The 12,442-nt window shown below is 41.9% G+C and overlaps 1 protein-coding gene across 1 annotated transcript in view; it reads left to right on the forward strand.

Moving 5' to 3' along the window:
* The window catches only part of LOC108637749 (cuticle collagen 2C-like), a 60,885-nt gene that overhangs the window by 2,837 nt on the left and 45,606 nt on the right, over positions 1–12,442 (forward strand). The window lies entirely within an intron of this gene.

Raw genomic sequence — 12,442 nt, forward strand, 5'->3', positions numbered from 1 at the left:
CAGACTTCCAGGAGCACTATTTCATTTTTTTCCAAAAGATGTTTCAGAATTGCAAGCCTAAAACTGGGAACTGGGCATCCATCTTGGCTTTATCCTGAACCAGATTAAATTGCATTGGGTGATTCAGGTATAGGCCATTATAATGATAATTTAGGAATTGTAAACATTCTATGGGTAAAAATGTAATTTTCATTTCAGAGGGGATAGAGGGTAAGGAAAGACACAAGGACATTTAAAGCAGTACAAGTACTTGAAAATCTAAATAAGTGTCTAACTCAAAGAACTAAATGTGAGGGCTTGGAGGCATGGCTTATTATTGTTTTTATCTCGCTATATTAAAGTTTTATAGCATTTAAAGGACTATGGGGAAATCCCCACATACCCTTGGCTGCGTCAAAATGCGTAAAACCAAAAGGAGCAAATTAAGCATAAAATTGAGAAATAACACGAGACCTAAGAATCAGCATGGGTTGCACTGGCATCTTTGGAGCCTTGGCTCTGAGAAATGAGCCTTCTGGGAAACTGGCATTGCCCTTGGGTGGGGAGGACTCTTGGCTTTAATGTTATAAAAAATGACATCATAACAGAAGTATGATATCATTTTACTTCACAGTACCCTTGTGGTTCTGAGTATGAACTTGACCCTGTCTTGTTCAGATATGTTAGGTTAGCATGTTTTACTGAAAGCTTTCCCTGGTCTCCTTTTAATCTCAAGCCTAATGTTAGTCGAGATTTGGTGCTCAACTGTTGACAGCATGAACTAACGTCTACAAGTAGAGGAGGCAGTCAGATGTCCGTGGGACAAGAAACGTCATTTAAAAATTTAAAGTGAGTAAGTGGTGGCTATGGCACAAGGAAAAGACCCGCTATAAATCAATAATGAAATATTTGGAATGAGTGAATGTAATTTATGAGTTGAAATATTCAACCTGAGAGCTATGATGTCATCATTCTTGGATGGGGGTGTGTGTGTGTGTATGAAGTTCCAAGACAGAAGTTTGATTATGAAACTTAAAATATCTTGAGCTGCAAATTCACTGAAGACAGTGATTGTTTTTTCTCAGTGAACAAAGAGAGTGCCAGACTTAAAACTGCTGAAATTCATTTCTCAAAAACTTGTCATTTGAAGGGGGAATTTCTCAAGTAAAATTTGACATATTCAGATTACCATGGACACAGTGCCCACTTGGGTTACAAGAAGTATGAATTACTGGCATTTTTTTAAGTGCAATCTTTTTTTTTTTTAAACAACACAAAGAGATATCTAATATTAAATCTCTCTAATTCCTCTTCTCTTATTCTCAAACCCTTTCTAGTTAGGCTTTCTTATCCCTTGCTCCATTGAAACTATCACTGTCAATGACAGCAGTGACCTCTACATCGCTAAATCCAAAGGGCTTTTCTTGGTTCTCATCTTTCTTGACCTGTAAACAGCATTTGAACAAGTTGATTACTCTGTCTTCCTTGAAGACTTTTATTCTGTTTCCAGGACAACATACACACCTGGTTTTCCTCCTACCTAGCTGGTTCTTCCTTCTCCGTTTCCTTTACTGATTCTCTGTGACCTCTGAAAGCCCAGTCATTGAACCTTGTCTCTTCTTGAAACTACTCTTGTGTGGAGAACCCTCAGTCTCAAGGTTTCAAATACTGTCTACATTTCTAATGACTCACAAATTTAGATCTCTAGTTGAGATCTTTCTCTTGATCTCCAGACTCCACTTAGATGTTTAAAGACATCAGAAGATTTACAGATCCAAAACAAAACCCCTAATTGTCTCCGTTCCCCCAATTACCCTTCCTTAATAATCTCCACTCCAGTTAAACCATACTATACTTTGGAGTCGTCCTTGACATTGTTTTCCTTCACACCCTATATCTGATATACCCACCAAATCCTTAAGGATCTAGCTTTAATGTTTTTCTAGAGGTTTCCCAGGTAGCACAGTGGTAAAGACTCTGCCTGCTAATGCAGGAGACACAAGAGACATTGAGTTGGGATCTTCCTAGGTTGGGAAGATCCTCTGGAGTAGGAAATGGCAACCCACTCCAGTATTTTGCCTGGGAAATTTCACGCACAGGGGAGCCTGGCGGGCCACAGTCTATGGGTCGTAAAAGAGTAAGACGTGACTGAGCGACTGAGGACACACAGACTCTGATGACTTCTCATTATCTCTGCTGCCACCATCCTGGGTCAAGCCACCATCATCACTCTTGCCTGGGATATTCCAATAGCTTCCTACCTGGTCTCCCTGCTTTGGTCTTTTGTCATTTCTATATTCAATCCCAGCCCAATAGCCGATGATGTCAGTTTTTGCTCAGACTCTTCCTAAATGCTCTCCGTTTCACTCAGTGTAGAAACCACATATCCACAGTGGCCTACACAGGCTGAATGTCTTCCTTGACTCCTCTGACCCCACGCTTTCCAGCCACTTTGGCTCTGGGGTGTCAGGCCTGTGCTCACCTCAGGACATTTGCACCGGCTATCCCCTCTGTTTGTAATACTCCTTCCCCAGACAGATGCCTGGATCAGTGCTCTACCTTTTCCAGGTCTTTGTTCAAATATCACCTTAACAAAGCCTGACTACTCTACTCAAAATACTAACATTTCATCTCCATATCTTATTTTTATCCAAAGAATTTATCACCTTCTAACAAGCTCTGTATTTTATGCATTTATTCTATTTATCACTTCTCACTAAAAAGGTCCTTGAGGGCAGGGCGTTTTGTCTGTTTCATTCACCTGTCTCCAGCACCTAGCACAATGCTTGGCGTACTGAAAGCACTCAAGAAGTATTTACTGATTAATTGAGCAATTGACTGATAGTTTCACATGTGTACAGAGACCCAAACAAGGCTAAAACAGACATAGTGCTCTTATCTGCCCTGGAGCATTCGAGGACTTGAAGACACTCCCAAGATCCCCAAGCACCCAAACTGTTTCATGCTGCCATCTTCCTTGAAAATTCCCAGTACCGTGTTTTCATCCAAGTGGGTCTAGTGCTCTGGACTGGCCTGCCTTTCCCCCCAATGCAGATTTCCACCCATTGCCGAGATGTTTGTCCTAAGCTATAGCCTTCAGGTTACAAACTGTGTGTAAAGGTCTTCTCCAGGACCCTGTAGAGTCACTTCTTCGCATAGCCACCCTTTCAGAAGCCAGGAACTCCTCTATTGTCTTTCTCATCTTCCATGCAAACTTGCTCAGAAACTTTCAAGAATTATGTGCATTTTATATGTGGGCATTGGTCTAGGCACTGCAGGTGAGGTAGAGATGAAAAAGACACTTCCCAGACTTAGGGAGTTGTCAACATAGTGCACAGCAAAAGGCAGACATAAAATAATGGTATTGTTTAGTAATTCAGGGCATAGAAGATCAGTGGTGGGAAACTTCAGGTGGACTTAGTGAAGCAAGTAAAATCTGAAGTTGATCTTGAAGGATAGGCTCTTAATGAGTGGAAATGGAAAATGGATGAAAGTATTTCAAGTGGAGGAAGCCATTTGAGGCACATAGGTTGGAAAACAAAAGCCATATTCAGACAACAGGGAGTATTCCAGTTTTACTAGAGGGGTAAAAACCAAGTATGTGAAAGTAGAAGGTAGATGAGGTCACAGGATAATAAACATTGAAAGCTGAGATGAGTTTGATTTTAATTTAATAAGCCATGGGGAACAATAAAGGATTTTGAATTGGAGAATGACGTAGCTGAAGTCCAGCTTTAGAAAGAGGAGCGTGTAGTGCAGAGTGGTGTTTCAGCAGCCCAGATGAGGGGAAATGGAAGTCTGTGTTACAGTGGTGGTCCCTGAAGTGGAAGAAGGAGACAGATATGAGATGTTGCAGTGTTAGAATCTTTAGGATATTATCATTCATTGGTTGTAGGGACGGGAAGAGTGAAAGGTAACTGAGGTTTCTACTAGAGGTACCAAGTAGTTCAGTGAACCCACGACAACTGAGAAGAGGAAAGTTTGAAAGGATTAGAGTGGGTTGCTTTTGCTTCTATTGAGTATGAAATGTTCATGGAACAGACAGAGATATCCGACAGACATCTGAATATTCTGGGGTGGCCAAGGATAGAATTTGAGAGGAAATTTTAAAGATTTAGGATGATTTCAATAACTGTGGAGGTTGAAGTCTTAGGACTTGATGAAGTAATTGAAGACATGACAGAGAATTTACGACTAAAAAGCTTGAGTCAACACCTGAAGAATCTGATAAATGCATTTATTCAGAGGTGAAAATACTGTTTTGGCCTATGTGTGACCTCTCTTAGGGATATTTGTATTTAATGGTGTACTAAGTCTCCTTTGGAGTAAATTTAAAGAAGAAATTTGGAATGGGGGTGGTGGATGTGGGGTAGCAGCCAGTCTTTCCCGCTGTCCCAGTATCCCAATACAGAAGTGGTTACGTGCTGTGTTTTCTCATGTGACTGAATCTACTGGTTTATCATTACAGGTAGAAGGGGATTTGATATTTCATCAAAGAATCCCGAGAAAATCCCTGAAAAGAAGTAAATCATTGATAATGAGCTTGGAGTGTTATCTCTTTCAGGGATATTTGTCCTGTAATAGGAATCTCCTAAATACCCCCACAAATTTTAATCAAAGTAATTAATAATTAATGACATGATTTCAGATATAATATGAGCCAATAAGTATTATTTCTGAATGGAAATCACACGACATATATGATCCCTTGTTCGGGGTACATTTTATGGGCACCTATAATAGTGAATAGGTAACAATTTGTAAAGAGATGTTCTTTCAACAAATTTGATAACTTTTGCCACTCTAAAGTTTCTGTTAAAACACTTTTAATGCGGTTAATCTTATATTAGATACAAGAGTGTGGTATTTGGGTGCATATCACCCCCAAGTGTATATTCTTCCCAAGTCTTCAGGGAAAAGATGGGTCATGTGAGGCATGAAAGTTGGGTGGAACTTGGATAACCAGAGACCAGAGACAGGGAGGGAGGACCCTCCCCACGCCCGTGAGGTTTAACAGCAAGTGCTTGGATGGTGTGGTCAAGGGATAAGGGACTGGATTGATTGAAACTAGCTCTAAGGTTTAAATCTTCATATATGGAAAGATGGCAGTGCTATTGTCAGAAGGCAGAATTATGTGAGCAGGAAATGGTCAAAGTATGTGTATGTCGGGGGCGGGGTGATTTTAATGTTTTACATTTGAACTGAGATAGTAAATAAATGAAAAATGGTTGCATGAATACTTTCTGGGTATTCACTTTTTCCTGTTCTATTTTCTTTTTTCTTCTTCCAAGGAGATTTCTCTACTCATATTCCTTCCCCTGGTGGCTCAAATGGAAAAGAATCTGCTTGTAATGCAGGAGGGGCAAGAGACTGAGCTTCAGTCCCTGGGTTGGGAAGATCCCCTGGAGAAGGGAATGGCAAGCCACTTCAGTATTCTTGCCTGGAGAAGTCCATGGACAGAGGAGCCTGGTGGGCTACAGTCCATGGGGTCTCGAAGAGTTAGACACAACTGAGCAACTATCTCTTTCACCTTCATTCCTTTTCTTCCTTTGAGATCAATGGCATATTGATTTTTTTCTTGACCAAAATGTTTTTTCTTGACCAAAAACTTAAACACATGGGTCCAGCTATGCCAGAGCTCTAGTTCAGAAGTGTGAATTTCTGAATGAAGAGGTGCAGTGTTCCATCTGTAACTTGAAGACAGATTTTGGTGAAGTCAGGGAGAGGGTGGCAGGGTCATGTGAGGGGATCCAGAGCTGGCCAGCAGAGTGGACTCCAGTTCATCTAAAGCCTAAATAGAAATCTCACCGTATAAACAAGGATAGGATCTAAAATTCCTAATTTTGTCATCCTTTAAAAAAAAAAAAAACCACATAAGCCAAGGGGAATGAGACCCCAAAGAGGAGCAGTCTGTGGAGAAAGTATAGCTATTTATATTTTGGTTTCAAAATCCCTTTACTTATTTCCAGATAAGTACATTGTTATAAGGGTTTCCCTGATGGCTCAGACAGTAAAAAATTGACTTCCAATGCAGGAGACCCAGGTTCAATCCCTGGGTTGAGAAGATCCCCTGGAAAAGAGAATGGCTACCCACTCCAATATTCATGCCTGGAGAATCACATGGACAGAGGAGCCTGGCAGGCTCCATGGGGTGGCCAAGAGTCCATCATGACTGAACAACTAACACTTTGACTTTCACATTGTTATAAAACAGATAATCTAAACATTTTATGATGCTGAATATTAGAACAGCAGGTTATGTTTTGATATTGGCTATGCCATCATACATGAACAAAGCTAGTGGAGGTGATGGAATTCCAGTTGAGCTATTTCAAATCCTGAAAGATGATGCTGTGAAAGTGCTGCACTCAATATGCCAGCAAATTTGGACCAATCAGCAGTGGCTGCAAGACTGGAAAAGGTCAGTTTTCATTCCAATCCCAGGGAAAGGCAATGCCAAAGAATGCTCAAACTACTGCAGAACCGCACTCATCCCACACGCTAGTAAAGTAATGCTCAAAATTCTCCAAGCCAGGCTTCAGCAATACATGAACCGTGAACTTCCAGATGTTCAAGCTGGTTTTAGAAAAGGCAGAGGAACCAGAGATCTAATTGCCAACATCTTCTAGATCATGGAAAAAGCAAGAGAGTTCCAGAAAAACATCTATTTCTGCTTTATTGACTATGCCAAAGCCTTTGTGTGGATCACAATAAACTGTGGAAAATTCTGAAAGAGATGGGAATACCAGACCACCTGACCTGCCTCTTGAGAAACCTATATGCAGGTCAGGAAGCAACAGTTAGAACTAGGCATGGAACAACAGACTGGTTCCAAATAGGAAAAGGAGTACGTCAAGGCTGTATATTGTCACTCTGCTTATTTAACTTCTATGCAGAGTACATCATGAGAAATGCTGGGCTGGAAGAAGCACAAGCTGGAATCAAGATTGCCGGGAGAAATATCAATAACCTCAGATATGCAGATGACACCACCCTTATGGCAGAAAGTAAAGAGGAGCTAAAAAGCCTCTTGATGAAAATGAAAGAGGAGAGTGAAAAAGTTGGCTTAAAGCTCAACATTCAGAAAATGAAGATCATGGCATCTGGTCACATCACTTCATGGGAAATAGATGGGGAAACAGTGGAAACAGTGTCAGACTTTATTTTGGGGGGCTCCAAAATCACTGTAGATGGTGACTGCAACCATGAAATTAAAAGACGCTTACTCCTTGGAAGAAAAGTTATGACCAACCTAGATAGCATATTCAAAAGCAGAGACATTACTTTGCCAACAAAGGTCCATCTAGTCAAGGCTATGGTTTTTCCTGTGGTCATGTATGGACGTGAGAGTTGGACTGTGAAGAAAGCTGAGCACCGAAGAACTGATGCTTTTGAACTGTGGTGTTGGAGAAGACTCTTGAGAGTCCCTTGGACTGCAAGGAGATCCAACCAGTCCATTCTGAAGGAGATCAGCCCTGGGATTTCTTTGGAAGGAATGATGCTGAACCTGAAACTCCAGTACTTTGGCCACCTCATGGGAAGAGTTGACTCACTGGAAAAGATTGATGCTGGGAGGGATTGGGGGCAGGAGGAGAAGGGGACAACCGAGGATGAGATGGCTGGATGGCATCACTGACTCAATGGACACGACTCTGTGTGAACTCTGGGAGTTGGTGATGGACAGGGAGGCCTGGTGTGCTATAATTCATGGGGTCGCAAAGAGTCGGACACGACTGAGTGACTGACTGAACTGAACTGATGCCATCCTACCAAGAAGCATTTAGTAAGTGACTAATAAGTCCATTGGCATATAGAGAATTATCCAACATGGTTATTTCAGGAGCTTGAGGATTTATAGAAATTGCTTTATTTTCTTGGCCTGCTTTTTTGCCTTATATATGTATAATTTCCAGGGGTCTTTTCATCTTGGTGTATTCTTTTTTTTTTTTTTTTGCTGTTTTTAAAATATTAAAGCCTCAAAGAAGCATTTTGGTAGCCGACAAAGGCAAGGATATAATTCTATTTATTAAATATTACCCAATTTGTTGTAAGTGATATGCTGCCTCTTTACTGAACAAATCAACAATGGATTTAAGCAGAATGTGTGTGCTTTTCACAAGCCTGTTTGATTTCCACAGATCAAACATTTTAAAACAGACAAGGAGAAGGAAATCGGTATTGTGAGGGCATAAAGCTCTAATTAGGATGAAAGTGTAAGGGAATTATGGCACATGGTCATCCCTCTGCCCATCTGTAGGCACCAGCTTGATTTAGATCATTTCATACAACATCTGTGTACACAATGCCAGTGAAGTAAACTGATTGTGTCAATAACTAGTGTCAGGAAAGGGGAATAAGGAATCATGTTTCAGCAGGGGGCTAGTTGAAGACAGATTCCTCTTTGAGCATTTCATTTTGTACTCCTAGTTTCTGAGTGGTATAAAATGCGTAGGCATATCAAAGTTCATAACAAAAACTGCTTATGCCACCAGGAAGATGTATTTATTTTCAACAATGTAAAGAGGAAAGCATACAATTGAGGTGGAGAGAGAGAGAGAGACCGACCTGCCGCAGACATCACCTGAGTGGGAAATTACACATCCCGCACACACACGCCCGCTCTGCACACACATGCACAGAATTCATCTCTGACAATTTAATTGTTTAATGGTAGGACTAACAAGGAATCCTTTCTAAAGTAATGGCATATAAAGGCTTCCCAGTGAAGTTAATATTCCTGCCGCATTTGATGGGTGTTTCCCATTTGTGCAGTTCTGCCCTAACAGACTCCCGGTGTTTGATGGGGGGAAGGCAGGAGGGGTGGCATGTCTGTGCTCAATCTGGAGAATGCCTTAGCCTGTGACCTTAGCCTCTAAAGCAATAAATCTGAGGTCACCATTGGCACCAGAGCAATCGCTCACATCAGTTGCGGTGTCTCGGCTTGCTGCCTGAGGATCTGGCCTTTGTGGACCATAGGCTGGGTGTTCTGAGCACAGAGTCCTTGCTTCTTGTACAGTTGGCTGTTTCTTCTTAGTTCACTGGAACCGGGACTTGGCTGCCCTTTGTGCTGAGTTTCAGGACTCTGGATAATGGAATGCATGATGTCTCAGATGCTTGGGTTTGAATTCTCACCCTGAGCCACAGTCTCTTCTCCTCATATTTCCTTATGGTTCAGCCTGGCTCATGTCTGCGCTTTAATTGGATCCCTGGGTGGCCTTCCTGTTACAGCAATGTACACAACCACGGATGCTCTGCAAGAAGAATAACTGTGCCCAAGAAACATCAGGTTCCCAAAGTGGACCTTAAAATGTTCTCATGTCGCAGTTTCCATTCTTCTTTTAAAAATATATTTATTTATTTTAATTGGAGGCTAATTACTTTACAGTATTGTAATGTTTTTGCCATACATTGACATGAATCAGCCATGGGTGTACATGTGTCCCCCATCCTGAACCCCCCTCCCACCTCCCTCCCCATTCCATCCCTCAGGGTCATCCCAATGCACCGGCCCTGAGCGCCCTGTCTCATGCATCGAACCTGGACTGGCGATCTGTTTCACATATGATAATATACATGTTTCAATGCTATTCTTAAATCAACACATTTTACGTTTGTTGTTCTGGTTACTTAGCTTTGAAAAAAGAAAACAAAAACTTGCCTTGCCTGCAACAGAGAACCCCGGTGGCGTTGGTGGAGATAGAGTTTGACCACAATAGAGAAGTTGGTTTGCTGTGGAGTGGCGGTTGCCTTTGGTTGTGGTCCGGCTCCCAGGCTGCCTTTTCTTCTCCCAAAAGCTCTGTGTCTTTCCATCTAGGAAAAGGCTTAGTAGGCAGAGTTGAAAATGACAGACTATTTTTAACACATGCTTTGTATCCCACAGTTCTGGTTCTTACTTCTATTATCATTACTTATTCATAGACTTTTATTCCCAAATATCATTACCCTTTACAGTAATAGGATCAGCAAAGCAACCACTTAAAACAAAACAAACACACGCAGGAATCCAAGGCACAGAAATGCTTCCCTCTCCCCCTGTCCCCTCCTCCAGCTCTCTGCCTGTCTCTACCAGGCACTAAGAAACTGCTGCTTCAGAGATACCCCTGTGATGGGGGCTTGGCGGTGGGAGATGATGTGAACGCTCCAGCAGTCTAATGGAGCAGCAGTTCAGTTCAGTTGCTCAGTCGTGACTGACTCTTTGTGACCCCATGGACTGCAGCACGCCTGGCTTCCCTGCCCATCACCAAATCCCACAGCTTGCTCAAACTCATGTCCGTCGAGTCGGTGATGACATCAGCAACTCGAAGGGAACAGCAAGGAGATAACAGAATACAGCAAAAAAGGGAGGGGAGAGAAAAAAGGGGGAGGGGAGAAAGAAAGGAGCAGAGAAAGGTGGAAATCAGGATGAGAACTAAGAAGAATGTACACTGTGCATCTCCTAAACTCAAGTTTCAGTAGAGGAAAATGCCCCTAAAACAGATTCCACTTAATTTAGAATGACTCTAACATGGGATTCACTAGCTTATTCCTTGTGCAGCAACAATAGCCATGGTGCCCTGAGGGCCTCCTTCATACCTGATGCTTTCTGTATGTTATCTGGCTTGTACAGATTTTTAACAGCAGGTATGATTATCTGCATCTTACAGTTAAGGAAACTGAGGTTTAAAAAGGCTAAATGACTTGTCTCCAATTGTATACCTCAATCTGGTGGGCCCAGGACATAAATTTAGATTTTATGAGTCTAAAACTGCTCAGTACAATTTTTTCGTCCTGACTCCCACTGTGTTATATACTGCATTGTATTTTATTTAGTCATTTCTCTCTCTACTCATATATTTATTTACATATACACCAACTTGTTCCGGAAAACATCTAAGATAGTATAAAGGCCTTGGAGTTACACACCTATCTAGGCAGCTTGCACATAGTGAGGACATGCTACTTATTTGTTGATTGAGCTGTAGAATGTCAACTGTCAAGAGTTCAGAATTCTTTCGCTGTGGAGTTCCCTTCCTTTTTTATCTTTAAAAGTAGGCCAGCCAGAAACCCATCTGTGCAGGATGGCTTGGGCCCAAAGACTGAACTAACTAATCTCCCCAAATCTCATCTACGTCTATGCTTCTATAAAGGACTAGATTAACATGCTGTACTGGAGTCATTTTTTCTTTACTAATTAATTACAGAAATGTAAAAATTGAATTGTCAGGAGGGAAAAAAAGTAACATGATCATAGTGTAACCTGATAACCACTACTTCAGCCAGGCGATCAAGGTCAACGTCAACAGTGATAAATCACGCTGCTAGTATATTCTCTTGATATGATGTGATGAAGATGGGACCTCATCTCTGCAGTCTTCCTCCCCCAAACTCATAACTACAATCTAATCATGAAAAAAATCAGACAAACCCCAACAGAGGGACTAAAAATGCCTCACCAGAATCCCTTTTAACTGTCAAGGTCATCAAAAACAAGGACAGTCTGAGAAACTATCCCAGTCAGTTCAGTTCAGTTCAGTTCAGTCGCTCAGTCGTGTCCGACTCTTTGCGACCCCATGAATCGCAGCACGCCAGGCCTCCCTGTTCATCACCATCTCCCGGAGTTCACTCAGACTCACATCCATCGAGTCCGTGATGCCATCCAGCCATCTCATCCTTGGTCGTCCCCTTCTCCTCCTGCCTCCAATCCCTCCCAGCATCAGAGTTTTTTCCAATGAGTCAACTCTTTGCATGAGGTGGCCAAAGTATTGGAGCTTCAGCTTTAGCATCATTCCTTCCAAAGAAATACCAGGGTTGATCTCCTTCAGAATGGACTGGTTGGATCTCCTTGCAGTCCAAGGGACTCTCAAGAGTCTTCTCCAACACCACAGTTCAAAAGCATCAATTCTTTGGTGCTCAGCCTTCTTCACAGTCCAACTCTCACATCCATACATGACCACAGGAAAAACCATAGCCTTGACTAGACGGACCTTAGTTGGCAAAGTAATGTCTCTGCTTTTGAATATGCTATCTAGGTTGGTCATAACTTTTCTTCCAAGGAGTAAGTGTCTTTAAATTTCATGGCTGCAGTCACCATCTGCAGTGATTCTGGAGCCCCAAAAAATAAAGTCTGACACTGTTTCCACTGTTTCCCCATCTATTTCCCATGAAGTGATGGGACCGGATGCCATGATCTTTGTTTTCTGAATGTTGAGCTTTAAGCCAACTTTTTCACTCTCCTCTTTCACTTTCATCAAGAGGCTTTTGAGTTCCTCTTCACTTTCTGCCATAAGGGTGGTGTCATCTGCATATCTAAGGTTATTGATATTTCTCCCAGCAATCTTGATTCCAGCTTGTGTTTCTTCCAGCCCAGCATTTCTCATGATGTACTCTGCCTATAAGTTAAATAAGCAGGGTGACAATATACAGCCTTGACGTACTCCTTTTCCTATTTGGAACCAGTCCGTTGTCCCACGTCCAGTTCTAACTG

This window comes from Capra hircus, chromosome 16 (genome assembly GCF_001704415.2).
Source record: "Capra hircus breed San Clemente chromosome 16, ASM170441v1, whole genome shotgun sequence".
Classification (NCBI taxonomy): Eukaryota; Metazoa; Chordata; class Mammalia; order Artiodactyla; family Bovidae; genus Capra; species Capra hircus.